Here is a 9,331-nt window from a genome sequence, read left to right as displayed (position 1 = left end):
TTCGAACAGTCGTTTCGTCCGAAATTATGAAAATGAGTTATTGTGCCATAAAATCCTGAATATTCAATTGAGTCTAGTGGCATAGACTATAATATATTATGACACTTCTAACTACCTCAAATAATTAAAGTCGCATTTCTAGCACCACAGTGAGTGATAACACTGATTATGTTGACAGACTAAAACCTTTGCAATTAGCCGATTCGTGAAAACTTATAGAGTTTTCACAAGATTCATCAAGTCTATAGAAATTCTACCATTGAATTTCTAGCGGGCTGTTACATCCTCCCTTCCTAAAAAAAAGATTTCGTCCTCGAAATCGACACAAGTACAAAAATAAAACACGCTCAAGAGAAGATGATGCTTAACAACCTATTGTCCATCATTGGATGCCTCATCACTGGTGAAATCTAGTGGTTCTGCATCAATATCCATCTATATGTCTGGTTGCAGTAAGTAGTAGAACGCATTGTCCTCGGAATCGTACGCCTTATTTCCGTAGTAACCTGGGTTGGGAAGTTGTACAACTTCTTCATTGTCGCTCTCGGGTTCCTAACCTTCAATTAGTGAACTTCCTCTGTGAGTGTATGGCATAGATGATCATGATGTTACAGCTCAGTGTTGGTTGTTGTGGCATGCTCCTCTACTGTTTTGCTGGACTCAACTCCATTCCTTGCCATCCTCGCTTTGAAGCTATCCGGTCTAATCATGTAGTCGAGTGAAACGGTGGATAACGTTTTTCATGAGGTAACGCCTTCCTCTCATAGTCCACACTAATCTTATCTATAACGATCACACGATATAAAAGAAGAATATAACGCTTACAAAGGTTATTGCCTAATCTTAACAAGTTCTAGACTAACCTTCTAGGATATTGAATCCTTGGTTAAGTGAAATCACTACTTTCCTTACTGCTCAAGTCATCAATTTGTACTGGAATCCTTCCACAAGTAGGTCAAGTCATACCGACATACTCTTTAAATCTAAAACTTCAAGAATTCGTGCAATTCAATTTGGAAGAATTTAATCCGTACACAACCGAATTTACTTTCTCTATTTCCTCAGGGAAACCTTCCACCTAGGACTAGCTTACTCCATAATCAAAATGAATCATTCCTCCTCCTAGGTGACACCTTGATAAACAATCACCTATTAACCTAAACTCAAGACTTTCTCTCCTATGATTGGCATAGCTCGTCTATCCATCATGAGCTGCCTCTTAATCTGACTCTAAATCAAAGGATATGTTCCTAGTGTTCATGTAAATTCTCAAGACTAAGATTTTACTTCCCATATATTGGTCTCCAATTTAAGGGCAATCTATGTCTCCACAAACACAGTGCTTCACAAAAAATCATTTAATTGCCGCAAGATAAAACTACTATCATAAGTGAATCTTACTAAGGCCAACGCTTTCCTCAAACACTTTACTCTTCCAAACATAAATTCCATTGCATCCTCAGAATCAAAACAAACTCCAAACACACAGAATACAATTCCTCAACCTTTAATACCCTTCCTCGTACTACTGAAAGGCATACTATCTACACTGGTATGAACAATAATACTCCTAATGAGAATTGTTACTCTTATCAACTGGGTAACAAAAACTAAACTCTCGTGCAAAACCACAATCACCAACAACAGGGACTCACTTAAATCCAACAGCATACAAGTTACAAACCTCAATAACTTGTCATTACCCAAAATAACAGTAATGCACTAATACCATCAATTGCAATCCAATCAAACTTAACTAAACATAACAATATAGAGGTCCTAGTAAAATATTAGTGATGACATTAGCTCCTTTAATTCCTAGGGAGTTAGCATTTGTGTCTCCCTGAGTGACAGCTTACAATCTAATGGGTAAGTGCACTTGCTGCTGTTGTTGATGTCTAAGCATGTCAGTCGGCAGGCGTACAGCTTTAACTAATTCTCCATCCATCAGGGGATTCTGATTTTCCTAATTGATGTCTCTCTCAGGGTTTCAAGGTATCATACTAAGAGTCATGTGTCACTTCTCGAAACACATGAGTGCACTTATAAAAAGCACGTACTATCTCTTATGCTTAAAGAAATTCAAGCCTAACGAAGACTAAAATTTCGAGCCTAGTATTTGGTGCATTTCCTAAGGACATGTGGATTTACAACCCAGAGACGTATTGCTCTGATACCACCATGTGGCGCCCCCAGATTCCGTTTAGGATTGGACGGACATCTGAAGCGTTGAGACATGCAACTCAAGGTTACTAGCCCCCATTCATGACATATAAGATTCAATATTCCTAACTTGCATCTAGCATTATGCAATATTCAAAGCGGATAATTTTTTTTTAGCAATACTATGCACCAAACTAATAATATCCCAAATAGTTAAATCGTAATCCAAGCATACTTAACAAAAATAAACATCCACGATTTCAATACGAGTCTCGGAAGACTGTAATCTCAAAAACATGGGAGACCAGACTCCATATTTATATTACCAAAATACACTATTGAGGAAGTCCGTCGAGTAACTCGTGTAACTCGACTAACAAGGCCAAAATACTGTCCAAAAACTAACTATGGAAGTTGTAAGCTCCACGTCGTGTCTGCATCGTCTAATCAACCTCCTCTAGTCTACTAGTGTCTACTCCCTACTCTGATCCTGACACATTGCCTACCATTCGGAGGGAATGGTAGTTGGGACTACCACGGTGAGATTTGATTACAAATCTTAGTAAGTTAACAGGAAACTCCCATACAAGTTAATGATGCATGCATGGTAGTAAAAGCATGAATGCATAATTAAAGTCGTAAGTAAGTATAACATAACTTGATATATAGCATGACATAACTGACATAAACTGAACTGAAACATGAACCGAACTTGACTTGACATGACATGAACTTGAATTTAAAACATAACATGGACTAGCAACATAACAAGAACGTAAACTTGAAACATAACATGGACTTGAAATATATCATGAACGTGAACATACATAACATAAACATGAACTTGAACTTAACATGAACTTGAACTTAACATAAACCTGAGCATAACATGACATAAACATGAACTTGGGATATAATGTGAATGTGAACATAACATAACAAAACATGGACGTGAACTCGAACATAACATGTACGTGAACATAACATGACATGAACGTGAACTTGAAACATAACGTGAACATGGACATAACATAACATAAACGTGAACATAACATGATATGAACATGAACTTGAAACTTAACGTTAACATGAACATAACATAACATGAACGTGAGCTTGAACATAACATAAACATGATATGAACATGAACTTGAAACTTAACGTGAACATGGACATAACATAACATGACAGCAGATTATACTCCTTCACCGTAGTACTCGACAGTGCATAGCCTTGACCACAGTACCAAGCAGCGCGTATCATCCTTCTGTAGTACGGCAGATTATACGCCTTCACCATAGTACTTGGGAGCGCATAGCCTTGACCACAGTACCAGGCAGTGCGTATCATCCTTGACCGTAACATATTGCTTATTCTTAACTTCTTGACATAAACTTGGAATCTTGTTCAATAGACTTAATTAATAACGTGACCATATGAATGCTACACGGGTCCCCTTGAGCGGTGTGTCCCTGCCGATTACCGCATCTGTAATATCCTAGTCTTACTACGTGAGTCTTTACGTCATTTTATTTTAATCTTTAAGTTAAATATTTTCATGAAAAAATTTTATTATTTTATTAATTCAATTTATTTTATTTTAAGATGTGTGTGTTTTTATTTTATGTGAATTATTAAAATGAGATGAGAGCATATTTTTATATCCTTAATATACTTTCTTTTAAGTCCTTCACTTTGAATTAATTATGAATTAGCCCCTTTGAACTTACACCCTTGGATTGAGTTAGGTATAAGCTTTATCTTCTTAGGCTTAATCTAGGACATTCAACATGCACCTCATGAGATCAGCTTTGACCCCTTTTCATTTCCTAAGGAGTTTCCACTTCTTCAAGCCATCGTACAACATCATTTCCTCTCCTTCTTCCTTCACTTTCTTCTAGTTCAAGAGAAGAACCAATCCTTCTTTCTATCACCTAAACCATGTGAGCTCCCAAAAGAAATAAAGAAAGTTAAATCTTTCCAAACCGTGCACTATATCTATTTCTTTACCACTTTGAGGTTTCTTATTGTTGAAATTTCCAAGTGTTTTCATCTTTCAAGAAGTGAAGAAATTTGGGGTAAGGGTTCCTAACTCATTTCTTAGTGTAAGTGATATATGGATTTTTGAAATACATCAACCATCTTATAAATATATATATGTACATGGTTTTGAGGTGTTGTTAGCGTCAACCGAACGATGTGTTGTATTGTGTCAGTTTTTGTTTTATTTTCATCTCTTTATGTTGTGGTTTGGTATGTATATATGTGCATGTGTTTTGTTTTGCTAACCAAGTGTATACAAAGCTATTTTGAGGTGGTGTTTCAAATATATAAATATATAAGGTTGTTTGAGAGGTTGCTTTTCATGTAAATAGATTTGAAAGGTTGTTTCAATGTTCTGTTTTGCATATATACATATTTATGTTCTGTTTTAAGTGTAAATATATATGAGAGGCTGTTTTAATGTTCTGTTTTGTATATATATATATAATTATGTTCTGTTTTAAGTGATTAAATGCATATATAGAGCTATTTTGATGTTATGTTAACTAAGTTAATTATCTTCTTATGTTACTCTTGTAAGGATTTGTCGAGATGGTAGTTATTTGAAGTAACGTTAAGGGTAGAAAACGACGTTAGATTTATAATATTTTAGTTATCGTTAAAAGGAGGTCTAAAGGATGTTGGATAAATATTAACACACTTGTTATTTATTGGATTAAGATTTTCTGAAGTTAAAGGGATTTCAGCAGATCGAGGTAAGTAGCTATGACCATGCGCCCAGGCCAAGTTCTCTTGTGGAAGAATATATCTCTATCTCTTTCCAAACGTTCCTCTAATTAAAGAATAAATGAATTTATATTATGTACAGGCCTTTCTTGGTAGCCCCTGTTAAGTATCCTATCGATTATAATTGATTGTATGTGTATATGGTAATGCATGCATGTAGATTCTAAGTCATAAAATTTTCATACATGCTTCTTGAAATAACTAAGATTCTATCTATATGTAAGCATGACATGAAATGCTATTTTTCAAAATAAATGCATATTCATTGGACTAAGGAAGATACTGAAAATGTTGATTTCAAATAAAGAAAAGGAATGAATTAATGTATGAAAATATGTAATGGCCACGTGAAAGGAAATGATATCAAAGAAATGGACAGATTGCAATGCCGGGTAAGTAGTACTGGTAGTGCACCCAGTGCTGCTCCCTGACAGAAAGGAGTTCCTAACCTGTGGCCATGGGTGGAATCCAGGTCCAATAGGACCGCTAACCCCAACACACGGGGCGTAATAGTGTGTTGGCCAAAAGAAAGTGAAAGATTAAATTAAGTGTATGCACGGAGATATGATATATAAGTATGTATGAAAATAAGAAATAAAGATTATGCATGAAAGTATAAAGTAAGTATATGCATGGTAGTAAGAAGTAAGCGTATGCATGAGGTTATAAAAAAAGCATATGCATGGAAGTATTGTCAAAATTAGTACTGGTTTATGGATGCATGTTTTCAAAAGAAAATACTATATGCTTATTAAGTTAATAGCATGGTGTACTGCTTACTGAGTATTAGACTCACTTTGTGTTTATATTTTAAACGTCCAGGTACAGACGAATCTACTGAGGAGCTGAGTATTGCTGAGGAGGGAGGGGCCGACGTTTAGTAGTCCCTGGGTAGTTTGGTTTCTTTCTGATGACGATATATGTTTCTTATGTTTTGATATTGGACCCCACACGAGGATGTTTTATTGAGTTAACTTCTAGACAAGATACCTTCGGGTATAAGGTATATTTTATAGTGGGGTGATGGAAACCCCTCCTACTTTAAGTTAGTTTTCTTTTGTAAAGACTGAAAGGACTGAGTCCCTTTTTGTTTAAAGTAGTTACGTTAAATGAATAGAAGACAGACTCTGAGAGTCCTTTGTAAAGGAATGTAAAGGTATGTCTATTAGGTGTTTCTTTCAGTTAGAAATTAGAACTTATACGTGATGCGTTCGAACCGTCACGTATTATCTTTAAAAAAAAATTACTAATAACAATATGGGCATTTATTTATAAATAAATTTACAGTTATAATAGGAAAAAGAACAGGTACGAGATCACGGTCTCGCTCTTGATAGGGTGGGGTTGTGACAGCATCATAACACAGGTATCTACACCAGCTGTGAATGCGTTAATACGTACTCCACAGTTGTTGTGGCCCCACGTATTCTACGTGTCACAATTGTTGTGTCTCACTTAGTGTATGCTCCACAGTTGTTGTGGCCCCATACTTCATGCTCCACAGTTGTTGTGGCCCCATGAATTGTTTGTGCCACACTTGCTGTGAACACACGTAAAATAAAATATGGCTCCATTGGCTTTAGTGTCTGGCGCTCTCCGGTGACCAGCTAGTTAGGCCCCATTCGCAACCTGTTGACTGCACTTCGTCAACCTAGGGAATTTCACACCTATTTAGACACTCCAGCGTGAACACCACTAGGATATTATCCCATCCTAGCACTTAGGGTCATGATTGACATGAATAACTTAATATGAACGTGATCTGAAACTTGACTTAACATAAACTTGATCTGACTTCTTTACTTAACATGACATACTTGCAATGGTGAATATTACATTATATGACATACATGTAACATATGGCATACTTAACATGGCATACTTATAACATATAGCAATACGTGACAGAATAGATTGTGTAACAGATAAATATTCATGACAGAATAAATCATGCATAATAGATAAACATGTAATGACGTGGCATGGCATGGCATATATGATAACATACATACATAAATTATAGTTCCTTACCCATCATACATACACAGTAAACTGATAGTAAGTTAGAAGTTAACTTACCTCAATCGTTGGATTCTACGAGAATAAAGTGCGAAACACGAGGAACTGTAAGAGGGTATTGTAAAAGTTAGAAATTTAATTAATAACAATTAGAAATGTGTAAAAGAGACAACTTAGAGTAAAATTACCATTTTACCCTCTACATGTGGGAAAATGACTATTTTACCTCTTACTTAAGGATTTCACATCCTAACTCCAAAATTTCTAAAATTTACATTCCTCATGTAAATTTTCAAGATTTAAAAGGTTGGATAATGATGTCATAACAAGGATTTGAGAAATTAATAGCACGTGGAAGTGATTTAATCAAGTGATTAAACACAAGGCTAGAAATTGGATCAAAAAGGGTTTGAAGGCCAATTTAGGGTTTGGGGAAACCGTTTAGGGTTTCAGTTTCAACCAAGCTTTTGGGTTTTCAATTGGATTCCAACCTTTTAGGGTTTCACGGTTTCACTAGGATTGAAACCCTCTTTGATCTGGCTTAATTTGGTTGATCAGATGAAAAAGGTTTTGCTTAGATGGCATGATCTTACACCTTGATTTCTTTCACAAACCCATCTAATGGTTCCTCTTTATGCCAAATGTCTAATACTATTCACTATGTATGGCTAAGATCTCACCAAGTGTCCAAATAAAACTTCTCTAACCTAATTTGGACATTCTACACTGTGATTTTGAAAACACTGCACTTAGTATACTTATCGAGGTTACTATTCACTCAAAAAAAAGCACAATAAACTTAGTACTTAAAAATCCTAAATATTCATATTAACCTGCAGTGAAAATCGTTTACCAAAACTCAATCCCGAAGTGCCCTTATAAATAAATTCATAGTTTTGAACATTCGTTTAATCCGAAATTATGAAAATGAGTTATTGTGCCATAAAATCCTAAATATTCAATTGAGTCTAGTGGCATAGACTATAACGTATTATGACACTTCTAACTACCTCAAACAATTAAAATCGCATTTCTGGCACCATAGTGAGTGATAACACTGATTATGTTGATAGACTAAAACCTTTGCGATTAGCCGATTCATGAAAACTTATAGAGTTTTCACGAGGTTCCTCAAATCTATAGAAATTCTACCACTGAATTTCTAGCGAACTGTTACATGGCCTTCATCCCAACTAATTGCTGCATTTTATTGATACGATTCTCATTAAGCTTTGAATAAGGATGATTAAACACAGTAGTTTACAAGTTACAAACAACCTACCGTATTGTATCTAAATGCTTAACTCCAAAAACTTATGACTTGCTGCTTAATTTCTTACTACATTCATTTAATGGAACGACGCCATATTAGAACTCTTTTAACTAACAAAACTATCACTTCCCTATTAACATTCCCTTCGAAACACAAGTTCTTCTTCCCACATTCAACTGCTACTGCAACTTCATTCCACCACTGCTCCTCTTCATCTTCATTCGAGCCCATAACACTCCTCCAATAGTCCCTCATATCTCTCCGACCCAAAGGGAAGAAAATTCAATGCCACCTTCGAGATCTCAATGACTGATTCATTCCGGAACGTACCTTTGTCCTCCCTAATATCGCTCCGGATCCTCGAGGCCGTGTCATCCGATGGATTCTCTCTATCACCGAACTCAAAGTGATCAGACGACTTGGAATGGCAACAATGGAAGAGCATGGAGGGTTGCGATGGAGGGGGTGCAAGAAAGGAGGCCATGCCCCAGATTTGGTGAGTTAAGGTTTGCTTGAGTTCAGATAGGTCGTCTTTGACGCCTCGAGATTGTGCCTCTTTTGAGTGCCTGTCATTATCTTTGGGTTCATATTGTTGTGTTGTTGATGGTGTGCTGGTGCTGGTTTGGTAGATGAAGATGGTGGCGGGTCTAGATCGTGAGCGCATTCAGATACGACGTCGTTATCCTCCTCCTCCTCATCATCATCCTTATCGTCGTCAATTCGAAGGGAGTTGGCAAGAGAACGAGCAAACCACAACGTTGTTTAAATTTTTTTGGATTTAGGGAGGCCTCAAATTCCCACTTGTATTAACACCAATTCTATGAATCTTATGCGTCTATGCTTCAATCCCATCAGTATTTTTAATTCTCTTTTATCAATTACAATCTTAAGAAGGAGGGTAGCGAAAAAGTGGTAACTAGTACCGACAATCCATGGAGGAAGAAGCACATTTCAAACAGCAGCAAGAAGTCTTATAGCTTCATATAGACTCTCATGAGAAAAGTCTTCAGGAGATCAAGAACCAGTTGATAGAGATTGTAATGAACTTGATGGCCAATCAGAACAATATTCATAATCAAAATATTG

Source organism: Carya illinoinensis, chromosome 15, assembly GCF_018687715.1.
Source record: "Carya illinoinensis cultivar Pawnee chromosome 15, C.illinoinensisPawnee_v1, whole genome shotgun sequence".
NCBI lineage: Eukaryota > Viridiplantae > Streptophyta > Magnoliopsida > Fagales > Juglandaceae > Carya > Carya illinoinensis.
This window is presented reverse-complemented; position numbering follows the sequence as displayed.